This window comes from Anser anser (genome assembly GCF_964211835.1).
Source record: "Anser anser genome assembly, chromosome: 13".
Taxonomy (NCBI): Eukaryota; Metazoa; Chordata; class Aves; order Anseriformes; family Anatidae; genus Anser; species Anser anser.
Genome location: NC_139734.1, coordinates 7,807,076 through 7,819,821, shown reverse-complemented (window position 1 = coordinate 7,819,821; position 12,746 = coordinate 7,807,076). Strand labels below are relative to the sequence as shown.

The window sequence follows — 12,746 nt, the reverse complement described above, 5'->3', positions numbered from 1 at the left end:
AAAAGCACCGTTCCGCCTCGTGAGAGTCCCTCAGAAGCTGGGAGCACGGCCTGTAAGTTTGGAAGCAAACAACGAAGACTGTCTTCTGGCAGCACCGAGGGATACCTGCGGATCTCTGGAGCTGGCTGAGAGCCTAATTTACAGCTATACACCACTGCAGCTGTCTTTTCAGGACAGCTTCTCCAAAAGCCCCAGAAGAAACCCCTTCCTCTACACAAGATGCCAGAGGCATGCTGTTTCCTGCCCCCATTTTACCAACACACCTTGAACATTAGCCCAGCACCTGGCCCTGGTGGCAAAATGGGAGATAAAAGGGAAGAAGGCGCTTCAGACTAGCCATGGCCCAAAAATGATGCTTCAGGCTAGAAATCATGGCAATATCAGCCCTCTATATTTTGGGCACTCCAAGCCCTGTGTCTATAGCATCCCACTGCTAACACAAAGCACTCTGCATGCACGGGAGCTTCCAGGCTCGTGGCCACACAGAGAAGCATACAGCACAGCACAGAAGCACAACAAAAACAACTCGTGGCCTCCTCCTGACATGCAAAGGTGACCTTCCCCTGAAAACCTCCACTCGCCAACAAGCAGGTCTCAGATTTTGAGGCACTGGATGAAAGACGAGCAGGTAGAGCTGAAGAGTTTGTAACCTTTCCCACAGCCACCAACCCTCCCTGCCCTTTGCTGTCCCACGGTTCTCTCTCTCCCCACCAGAATCCCTTTTTCTTTTCTTTTTTTTTGGTAAGACTTATCCACACTGACTTCCACACTTTGTAATCACCTGTTTCCAAACACACAGCAGTAAAATCTGTGCCACGATGCACACAAAACGTGGAGATCTCTACCTCTCACGGAGACCAAAACCACTTCTGCCTTAAACTAAACCCATCACTTCCCTCTTGCCTTGTAGTGAGGAAGTAACTCTGCAGGCCTGCACACACCTTTTTGTCCTCTGTGGATTTGTTACCTAACACAAAAAGCTTCTGCTGTGGGACTATTCTAAGACGACACGCAGCCAGTCACACTGTTTTAGCCACCAGAGCAGTTCAGGAATAGATTCTTCCTCTTAGACATTCACTACAAATACGAAATTTGAGACAAAAACATCATTCCAATAGAAAATCCACATTCCTTTCATGATTTTTTCATGATTTGTACATGGAAGGTTTTCTTGTAGAAGTCCAGCGGGAGCCCTTCAGAGCCTCCTATTAAGTGCCTGCACGCCATCAGTGCAATAGGCCCTCGATCCTAATTGGCACCCTTGGGTGCCATCGCTATGCAAACGAGCAGTAATCGCTCTTCATTTCCTGATCCAAACAGTTATTGCGGGCTCCGTTAAGCATTGCCTGGTTTGCTGCGAGATGGCTGCACTTGGAGAGATGGATCCCTTAACGTGCATCCCCCGAACAACCTTACAGAGCTGCCTCAGGCTTAATGTTTGCAAAATGCCCTGGGATCCTTGCGATAAATATCTGAGTGGCTCGAGAAATGCCAGCTCTGAGAGGTGATTCTCCTTTGAAAGCAGCTGCAGAAGAGTAAATGTTTTTGGAGAAAAAAAATAGATTGGTAAATATGTGCCAATTTCACCAGACTTTTTACCTTAAAACAAAATGAGGATGTAAGTGCTTCTACTTGCAGAAGCATAAGGCTCTGCGAGAAAGCCCTGAGCTGAGGTGCATCACCTGCCTGGTGTCAAGGTCACATCTCAGTGGTGGAAACCACATCCCTGAGGGGCGAGTCCTGGCCACGCAGCAGATCCAGGAGCTCCACATCCTGACTCCTTGGTGCTGTGACAGCGTCCCTGCTTTCACACAGCAGGTTCTCAGACCAACTACCGTTTGGCCTGTGATCTGAGAAAAACACCATGAGCTTGTGAGCATCAGCTACTAGAGAGACATCAAACAAGCAATAAAAAAAACACAACAGACTGACCATGGTGCCTCAACCTGCCTGTTGGAGTGACTCCTTCCTCAGCAGGGACAGCTGGGCATTGCTACAGGCAGCGCTTAAACAAGGGTACGTGCGTGCCATGACCTACCTCTCAGTCTAGGAAAAATTTCTAGGTAGCATGAGGGAGAGAGCTCAAGTTCCTCCCATACCTTCTTACAGGCTTCTAAGCTAAAACAATTTAGATTTCACCTATTTTCAAAGACCTGGGACTCACAGAGCAATGTGTGCGTGCCACCCATGCAGAGCACACCTGGGTCCAAATTCAAACACCACCTACCTTTAACCTAGGTCATTGCAATGTCTGTGGGATACACACATTGCAGCATGTGCAACGCACAGAGGTTGAGACCAGGAATATATATACATATGCTCAATCCCTCCTGTAGCTCAATCTGTAGTTAAGCCTAAATACATTATACTTTGTCTACTGCACATACTTTTTCTCTCTCTCTGGATTCAGGAGTCACTGTACAACGATGGTTCTGCGCACACAGCCCTGAATGGATGTTTCAGGTGGTACAAAAACACCAAGACTTGTGTTCTTCTAGAAAGTGTTCAGAATAGTATTTGGAGTGATTTGTTGTTTCTTTTTTTTTTCTCCTCCAAAAATAAATATATTGCAGAAAAAAATGGGTAAAAGCTGCCAATTTCACTATACTTTACCTTAAAACAAAAGAGGATGGAAATGCTTTGTTTGCAAAAGCACAAGACTCTGTGAGAAACCCCTTAGCTGGAAACAAAGACAGCCAGAGGAGCCTTTAAGAGCTGTCGCAGTCAGCCCAAATCCCAGTGATGCCGGACATAGGGGATATTAAACACCTTCCTTTCTGCCTGCCTTTAGGAACAAACCCCAGACGCAGTGATCAAGTGCATCTCAGTGCAAAAGACCCCTCACGGTCTGAGTCAAACCAGCTATTGAATTTTTGAAGAAATAGCTTCAAAAAAGCCCAGCTGGTTTAATGGGAGGTAACCGAATCGAAGTGATTTGGTTTCCTGGGGTAGATGCCTACAGGAGTTTTCATTTTCCAGTCCTCAAAAAACCCTTGTAGGGTCCTGCGGACGACCTACGAGAACAAGCCTTTACTGAAAACAAGTGTGGAAAGTCTACAGCCGGGATGCCTGGTCCTCCAGTGATAAAGGTGTATCTATAGGAATTGCAACCTGCAGAGTGGAAAAAGCTGGAAAAAAAAAATCACAGGTTTGTTCTCTAAGGAAGAGAAGAGCCCTGAGCCATTCAGCGAGTGCCTGGCTGTTGTAAGAGGGGTTAACTCCTGACTGCCTTAGCACGAGGGAAAGAAAATCAAGTCCCCAGGTGCCATCTGAGTCTGTTTAATAAAGAGGATAAAAGAAGAGGCCTAGCACGCTGCTCCGCACCGCATGCAGCCCGGAGAAAACACCTGCCTCTTTGTCGAGAGGCGCTGACGTGGCCGGCATCAGCAAGCAGAGCCAGCGGCTCTGCCAGGGAGGGAAACGCCTCCCGAAATCTGCGGGGACATCGCTCATCTCGGCTCCTGGAGCGGGTCCGTGTCCTGCACAAAGCCGGCTTTTAGGGGCCTGAATCACACCCCACTGCCGGCTCGTAAGGAGGGGTTATTCTTCTCCTCCTCCTCTCTGTCATCTGCTTTATTTTTTCTTCAAATGTAGTGGTGCAATATTAGAGGAATGGGAAATTAGCAGGCTGTGGGCTTAGTCACTTCCCAGGCATCACCGGGAATGGGCAAAAGATGGAGGTTTTTTATTCACCAGTTGTTTCCAGAATAGAAAAAGGTTGTTCTAGTTTGACATGAGGACACAGCTTTCAGCAAGCAGAATTCAGACTAGATCATGACAGCCAAGGAATTTAGTTTCACGCCACACTGCTATACATATTTCAAACAAGATTAAAGTAAAAAAAAATGCAGAAAAAGCTATATTATTTCAAAACAAAGTAAAAAGGTTTCATTCCAGAAGGCTTAAATTTGCCTTTTGTTTCAGATTTTGACTTTTTTTGCTTGGGAACAAAAACTTAGTGAAGCTTGCATGCATTTTTGAAAGGGTTCAGTGTTGCGAATTTTGGAAAAAAAATAAAAAGAAATGTGCAGGTCTAACCAGAGCTGTATCAGGTTCGTCACTGCCAGCCCAAGTTCCCAAGGCAAAGCAGCTGCCATCTCCAGCCTGCTGAAAGTACTCCAAACGTCTCCTTTACTGCAACCCCAGCCAGAAAAACAACGTGAGAGCCCCTGAGAGTCATTTTCTCCTGTTCAAATCCCCCAGATGCTCTGCCCACAGTCCAAGCTTTGAATTCAGGGTATGTCTTTCCAAGGGGTCCTAAGGACATACCTGACTCCACGCAGCTGGTTTCTGCTCTAGTCCTCCGATAGACGCATCTCCCTGCCTCTTCCTGCTCTTAAGCAAGAGGAGAGGCTTTATCCTGTCCCAGGAGCTTCAGTCGCCTCCCAGGTGCTGGCTGGAAGCAGCACATCAGGGCAGGGCTTTGCAGAAATACTCCACGGTGGCCTGCTCGTGCCCTCATTAGTGCCTGTGGTGACATCCTGCACCGAGAGCGGGGCTGGGACAACGTGGAAATTTGGATCTTCCCTATCTGCCTTCCCGAGCCCCACACCCAGCACAGGATGCCAGGCCAGCAGAGAGGCAAGCGTGGACCTTTCAGCTCTGCTCCTGAAAACCTTCCACCTCGCTCCTGGCTCTCGCCCCGCGCTCACGGCCGGCGTGCTGCTCAGCCCTGCAACCACCTCTTCATCTCTTATCTCCCTGTTTGCCAAACCTGTCCTTCCCTCCTGCTGGATCTACCCACGTCCAGGACTCAGAAAGGATGGCACCTTACCGAGGCTCTTCGTGGGATGGGAAGTTTCCAGTATGGGGCGTAACAGCAGAGAAAACTGATGCCGTGGTCCTACAGGGGGGAGAGGCGAGGCGCTGGCCCCTCAGCCAATTTTTAAATTCGTATCTCCCCAGGTTCTCATGAGCCCTTTATGAGTCAGGACCTGACCACCTTCCAGGCAATTAAACCCAAATTGCCTCTCCCCTCTCCGCGATAGCAGGTCTCAGGTATGCAGCGCAGGTGGAGCTGCACGCTGGGTACGCGGGAGGAGGCGAGGCCGATCACCCGAGTGATAGCACCGGGAGAACCGGAGCACCTCTGCTGATGAGCTGGGTTTCCCTCTCCACCAGCTGCACGGGGCTGATGCCAGCAGGAGCAGGGATGAATTTGGCTTGGTTACGACAGCTGATGGCCTCCTAACTTCCGCAGAGCACCTCACAAGGCAGAGGGGTCTCCAGGCCTCCCCTCCTCCTGCTTCTCTCTCCAACTCTTGCCTACGAGCAGCATCAGGATGCAGGAAACTGGCTGGCCATCCTGGGTAATACGAATACACAACAGCTACAGGCTAGATACAATTCCTGATATATGAAATCTGTGATTTACAGCACATCTTAGCCTCAAGTTTTTAGCAGGATACAGCCAATGCAAGTCCCTCAGCCTTTGTGCTGGGTGATTGCAACTGGTGTTCAGCTTTCAGACACTGACCTCCGGGATGTCCCAGACAGCAGGTGACCCACAAAAATGGGTGTTATGATGCCTAAATCCCTGCTGACAAACCATCCAACGTGAGCACCCCAGCACAAGAAATAAATGTTCGACCAAAGCCCCGTTAGTACACCGCATCCTGAGACCACATGCTTCAAATGGAGCTGCTAGCTAACTCCATCCTAAGCAAGCCCTGATTTTCAAAGGCACAGAGCACCAACAAGACCCAATGGTCCTGAAAATCCCAGGCAGCTTATGTCCACCTCCAGGAAACCACACGAGCAGCTTTGCTACAGAGCCGGACGGGGACAGCCTTTGTCACGGAGTCACTGCAGGCAGGAAAGGCACGGTGCCCGCCAGCGCGCTGAAGACACTGCCTCTGAAGCTCCTCGTCATGTGAATGAAAGCAATTACAAGCTACTTAATAAGGAAAAGGGAGCTGAAACCTTGCTTAGATTTTAATCTTTGGGGTGTGCCTGTCTGCGGGCAGCCAGCCAGCTCTGCTCACCCTCTGTACGCTCCCAGGTGCTGGAGTGGTCCCTACCTTGGGTACTTCAACGTGCTTTGAGTTTTTAAGGCAGCTGCAAGGTAAGCTGCTGGTGCCAGCGGGCTACAAAGTCTCTTCCTCTCAGCAGTGTTTTGGGGAGCCTGTTCCTGGTGAAAATACCCCCTTGCAGGCAAAACAAGCTGCAAAGCTCAGTCTGCCAGGGCCCTTGTGACATGCAACCACAAGGGTGGGCACCGTCAGCAGCAGTCCCAGCAGAGGAGCCAAGAGATGGCTCCAGCACAGCTTCCTCTTACCCCGAGCAAGGAGCGATCCCTACAGGTCACAGCCTGGTTGTGCCCTTGTCCATCCCCAAGGCCACTGTGTCCCCAGGGCCACAGAGGCTGCAGCTGGCCCTGGGCAGCAGCGTGAGGAAGAACACGATCGATCTCTGCCCACTCGTGCAGTGCTCTGCAAAGGAACTGACGTACCGCCAGAGCAGCACTCTTTGCTAATAAATTCTCCAAGTGCCAGAAATCAGCAGCCCATCGCTTAATTGGGAATGATTCTGCTTTCTGTGTAAGCCACTTAAAAAGATGTAATTATACCCCAGGAGATGAAACACTAGCTATTCTTTAAAAGCTGACTGCAGCTCTTATTAGCTGCAAACACACAGAAGGAAAACTCGCCAGCCATCCCCCTTTTTGATGGCTCAACTGCAACTTTAAAATGTTAATAACAATTTTTCAGCCTGCTTTTGTCAGGAGTTTGTAGGGCACTTGCAGTAATAGCCCCTTTGCACCTAATAGCCACCTTGCCCTCTGTTTGTCTCGGTGATGAGCTGGATCCAACACTGGACCTAGTTCTGAGGACTAAATGAATGCCCTGGGAAAGGAAGCAGTGCTGCTTTGATCCGGTAAATACAGCTTTCCTGGAGGTGCCACGGGGTGCCTTTACACTCCTGAACTGTCCGCGCAGCCCCAGCCAGCCGCCGAGTTCACGTTACAGCGCTCCGGTTCCCCGGTCGCGGGAGGGGACCTCCCTTGGATGTCGGGGCACCAGGCTCACCTTACCGCCCCGGGCCCCGCAGGAGCTGCGAGCCACAAGTCCTGTACTGCTCCTGCCTTCCGGGCAGGGACCCCGTGGCTGAGCCCTGCAGCACTTCCCGAGTCCATGCAACAGGGAGGCAAACTCGGGCTTTCAACACAAAAGCCGTTAATAGACAACAAACCTTCCAAACCAGGGTTACTCTCCTTCAGCCCAAAATATCACCTGCGACACCAGCTGCAAGGCGATCCTTCCCTGCCTAGAGCACCGCAGGACCCGCAGCCAGCAGCTCCAGGCTGCGCTGCCCCCACCAGCGCTGTCCTGGTGCCTTCAGAGCGATCTCTCGCACGCTCCTCCTAGGTGGAAGCACAAAACTCATTGCACCATTGAGCCTATGTACCCCTGGAGGACTTGACCAGTGACCTGAATGTCAGCCCTCAGCTGCAAACCGGGCTGAGGTCAGTCAGGAGGAAGAGTCTCACGGTTTAACAATAATTAATGCATATTCTGACCTTCACGGTCCTCAAATTAAAAGGTATTTAAAACTTGCAAAAGGCTTGAATTAGAACTTCTTATCAACTTCTTAAACTCCGCAGACTCTGAGGATTTTGTTATCTAGACCTAAATCAGGGTCACAGTCCCTATTCTCCAACCCCTATGGGACAAGGCAGGACCTCAAATTAACACCCAACAGACCAAGCCCACCTTTTTGAAACCCACAGGAAGGAAAGCCAGGGAGAGAAAGCTTCTCCACAGAGGTCAGACGCAAACACAAGGCTCCCTGCCCCAGAAAAGCAGCATCCAGGTTTCGGGATTGCTAACCCAGGTCTGTGCACCGCCAGGCTGCCCTCCAGTGATCTGGATGAGGCGTGGGCACATACCTGCATTTCTCTTGCATTAGCCAGAGAGCACAATGCAAACCTTGTGCCAGTGTTATGCTTTTATGTCAGCTGTTACCTGATCTGCTACGAAGGTAGAGCAGCGTGGACAGACTGTGCCTGATCTGGCATAAAACCTGCCAGCACAAAGTTAACCCTTGAAGTTCATTTGAAGAAGCTGGAACCAGCAAAGAAAGTTTATGCTGGGTTAGCGCTGTGAAATTTTTGAGCCAGCATTGCTACGACTAGATTTATTTCACCTTTGTTCTCCAGCTTGAGTGACATCCCGTGCCTGGGAAGGATGGGCAGCTTCCGCCCCGCTGTCTGCACTTGTGGAAGCAAGTGACAGCAGGAATTACACTTGGGGCTTCGGGCTGTAAACTCACAGCCTGCAATTTAGGATCTCGTCCCACCTCGTCCACACAGGTGGCTGAGCGTGTTCGCAGCGGGAGGCTGTCAGCCTGCCTCTGAAGGACCAAGGCCACCAGCCTGAAGCTCCTCCAGGACTTGGACTGAGCCCCCAGGGCAGATCTAACACGTCACGTCATGATACTGGCCCTGCGTTACGAGCAACTCGGTGGCTGGAGGCTTTCAAACAGACATAAAATCATGCATAACTGCCTAACTACAGAAAGGCTCGTAATGCTAAACCCAAGCTGATATTTAAGAAGGCTGCAATAAGGTCTCCCCAGAGCTTTCTCTTCTCCAGGCTAACCAAACCCAGCTCTCCCAACCTTCCTTCGGAGGAGAGGTGCTCCAGGACAGCCATGCCGCTGCAGGTGACACTTTATGCCTCCACGGCTGTTCTTCGCGATGCTAGTCAAATAACTCACATGCATCGCAGTCATTAACTGCGTGCCCACCTTTCCCAGGGCAGCCGACACGACCCTGAACACGCACCGCAGGAACAACAAGCATCTGTGGCTGCAGCCGGGCCTGCTGGCTGTGCGGGACTGCTACGAAGAGCCTCAGCCCAGCACTGCAACTCCTTGGATCCCCGTCACCAGTACCCAGGGAGAGCAAACGTCTCTCCTTCCTCAGGCATGGACAAAAGTGAGATGAAAACCAGTGGCTGCCATGGGGAAGCCTGCACAGAACTCCAAGGCGAGCACTGGACACGTTTCAGCCGTGTCTGACAGCTGTTGTAAAGCTACACGTGCACAATTTTTTATTTTTTTTTTTAATTCTCTCACAACCACATACCCCACAATGAAAAATTTCAGTCCAACCAGATGAAGCTGGCAAAGACGCGAGCTATTGAAGTCGGGAAAGCGTGGTATAAACTTCATCAGAGCGGCACGCAATCCTGCCTGTCCCAAGAGACCTTCCTGGGGCCCTGCTGTGCTGGGAGCTGCACAAACCGACACGGCACGACCACCCCCAGCGCAGCAGCTCGCTGCTCTCGGTGCCCAAAATTACTGAATCGTTTTTCACTGTACTGGGTGCGCAGTTTCATTACTCTAATTACAAGGCATTAATTCCTAATTGCTCAACTAATTTTTGTATTTGAAAAGGAAGAAGGATGTAAAGGATGTTTACCGCACCCACATGCCATTGACCTTATGCCTTGATGTCTAAAGATGAAAGCAGGAAGGAAGGAAAAGTTTTGGGGCTTTCAAAGGCAGAGCTTTGCATTTGTATGACAGACCCATAAACAGCGCAGGACAAAAAATCCTACTGATGTTTCACAGCATCTCAGAGGCACTACAAAGTTTTGCCACAAAAAAAAAAATGTTTTTAGAAAAGAAAATTAAAATCTATCATTTGTGAAGACTGGGACTTACAGGTAAATAATTCCGGGGAACAAATTCAATATTTGTTCATATCAAGGCCCTGATGGATCTGACAGGGGAGGACACCCCTGCTCTGCAGCACACGGTGAGCAACCTGTCTTCTGTCCGGCCGCGGGCAGCTCGTTCTTGTGGCTGGGGTTTGCGTTGGAGCAGAAGCAGGGCAGGGATGGGGGGAATGGAGAAGACATTCACCAAGCTTCGAGGTGGGAAGAAGCAAGGACTGAGGGAGGTGCTCGTCTCCTCCGCATGAGCTTTACCACTCCCGTCCCTTCCTTTCCAGGGTGCTGATTTCATACTCAGAGAGAAACAAAACAAGGCAGAGGAGCGCAGAGAGAAGAATCTCCATCTGCGTCCCTCTCCATCACACACTGGTCTTGGGGAAGGGGGTTAGGAGCGGTGGCACGCAGAGCAGCTGACCCCAAGCCTCTCAGAAGGCTGCCCAAAGTCACAGGTTCAAACTGTACCAGTTGTGCAGAGCTGCTCGCTCACATCTGCGCACAGACTTGTCCCCGCTGCCATACCCCCTGCTATACCTCATAAATTAAGCCCGTGACAGATTTTAGAAAGACAGGGATGGGCAAGGAGGGAACTCAGTGATCAGACAAAGAGCAGCAAAACCTCATAGCCAAACATCCTGTTCTGCCTTATTTACATGTTGGCACTAATACCATCCTTGTAGTATCTGCGTACCATTTTAGATCCACACTTTGCTCCCATACACTGGAGAAAAGAGCTTCATCTCTCTCTTTACAGAAGGAGGCATCAATTCAAGCCTCCCTCATCCCCACCAGATCCCTGTGTCAGCAGGTTAGGAGGGGACAGTCCTCCTCCTCCTCCTCTCCCGCAGAGCCAGCGGGTGAAGCGCGGGTGCCAGCAGCACCCCAGCCGCCCTGTGCGAGGCTCAGAGGAGCAGCCTCCCTGCCCAGCCCTACCTGCAGAGGCTCCTCAGCTGCGGCTTTCCCCCAGAAGATGGATGCGGAGCAGCGTGCAACCAGTCTCCCAGCGCCTTGCCCCCCAAGGGCTCGAAGCAGCGGGTATCTCCGATCCTCCCTGGCAGCGAGGCGGCTGTGGGCGAGGCAGAGCCCTTACCTGCCGGGCGGACCGAGAGGGCCGGCTCCGGGAAGCCAAGCCTTGTTTTGAGGAGGAGACTTGGGTGTGTTTTGGCCTTCAGGGGAATCAAACAGGTTTCTCCATTCAGGCTGCACGGTCTCCCCTCCCCGCCAGCTCTCCTCTACATTCCTCGCATTCTCCGGCTCCCTGCTGTGGTGGGGACAGCAGGGAGCAGCCCCCCACTCTCGCCCACCGGATTTCTTCCTTCCCAGGCCAAACATCACCAGAGCTGCCCAGGGACAGGCTCGCCCCGCAGGAAGGGGGAGCGGGCACCCCGCTGCTGCTCCCCCACAGGCAAGCCCCTGCCTCTGGGAGAGCCGCTTCCAGCAGTGGTACCCAGGGAGCATCAGGGGCTGGCACTGTAATTAGCGCTCAGAGATCCTCTCCTTGTAACTAATTAAACGAGGTACGCAGGTGTGATTATCACCATTCACAGCAGAGGAAGTCGTCAGGTACTATCATCTTCCTCAATTTATTTTCCCTTCTAATTAATTGCTGCAGTTGCCACAAGATCCCCGAGGCCCAGCTCCACCAGCCAGTCTCTTGGACGCAGCGAGGCCCTCGGACATGCTTTTTGCCAGCCCCTAAGGACTTGGGGTTAGAGGCAGGAGTTTTGAGCACTTTTCAGAAGTCAGAGCTTCAGCCCAGGACTGCCACAGGCTGACAAGAAGGCGCTGAAGCCCCAGCCCTGCATCTGTCGGAGCCTCTCCCCATCTGTGAGCCCACCTCCCCCTGCAGCTGCAGCCTGATCAGAAGTAACGAGGAGCCTGGAGTAGATGGGCCCCCAGAGATCTTCTGACTTCCCCTTTCTTGTGCTGGATCTGCTTTGTGTTGGATCTGCTGCATGACGGTGGGCAAACCACCAGCAGGCTGGGCTGGGCTGGGCTCTAACAGGGCAAATAACCCATCCCTGGCTCGCAGAAGCACAGCGAAGATAACGTCTGGAAAGCCCTGATGTCAACGTTGTGATTCCAATCCCAGATCTTCCTCTCTGATCTACTCGCGCTGCAACACCTGCAGTGGCGCAGGCTCAGCTGAGCTTTCTTCCCCAGAGGCTGCCGCTGATCCCAGCTGAGATAGGCCCGGGAGAGGAGATGTCGTGTTCACAGAGCCGCGCCCTGAGCTCGGGATATGCACAAAGCAGTGTCCAACGCAGGAAACAGCCTGCTTAAGATGCAGCCCAGTCCCTGCCCCTGCAAAGCACCCTTCAGGGCTCCAGCTGACAGCGTAGCTTTATTTTCAGTAACCCCTGAGTCATCCCATCGTTTGCTGAAGGTTCGTTCAAGTTATTTCCTGAAATAATAGTGACTAACAGCCTGGCCAGCCTGTTGGGTACAGTAGGTCCTCTGCCAAGTGAGCAGAAGGGACACCCCAGGGTCTGAGGACTGTGATTCTTTTTCTAGTATGAACACACTGTTCTGCAGTGAATGTTCAAAAAATAGCATCTATCGTGAGCACCTCAATATTAAACACCAAAAAAATAAAATGGACAAGGAGGTTCTAAAAGAATATACACAAGTTTTACTAGCTGCAGACAACCAGTTTGTTGGACTGGCACAAACACAGGCTAAAACATTAGCCGTGATGATGTCTGTCAGCACTGCTCTCTGCCTTAGAAGAAACAGAGCAAAGAATTGCTTTTCTAATTAACTAAGAAGAGACAGGCGCAGTGATAAGTCGCATTTTGTTATTAGCTTAAAAATACTGGTCCAAACACATGTACAAAGCTTATAAAGACAGGTCTTAAACTCAGGGGTGTGGTGGCAATGCAGAACAGCAGAGAATGTGCTCCCCAGCTGGCACCTCCATCACAACAACACGAATGCTCAAGTTGGTAGTGAAAGACATGCTGTACAGTGAGCAGCCACGTGAGATGTGGAGAAACACCAAGCAAGATGTTTCTTTCCCTGCCACAACATGAACTACCACCGCTCTAGCCCCGTCAGTATCAATTTTCT

The 12,746-nt window shown here is 51.2% G+C and overlaps 1 protein-coding gene across 4 annotated transcripts in view; it reads right to left on the bottom strand.

The window, feature by feature from the left end:
- The window catches only part of ZNF185 (zinc finger protein 185 with LIM domain), a 45,595-nt gene extending 34,834 nt beyond the window's left edge, over positions 1-10,761 (bottom strand). For all 4 annotated transcript variants that reach the window (XM_083797117.1, XM_083797120.1, XM_083797118.1 and 1 more), the window contains exon 1: positions 10,611-10,761. The gene's annotated coding sequence lies outside the window, so the exon portion shown is untranslated. The remainder of the gene's footprint in view (positions 1-10,610) is intronic.
- Between the last annotated feature and the right edge of the window lie 1,985 nt (positions 10,762-12,746).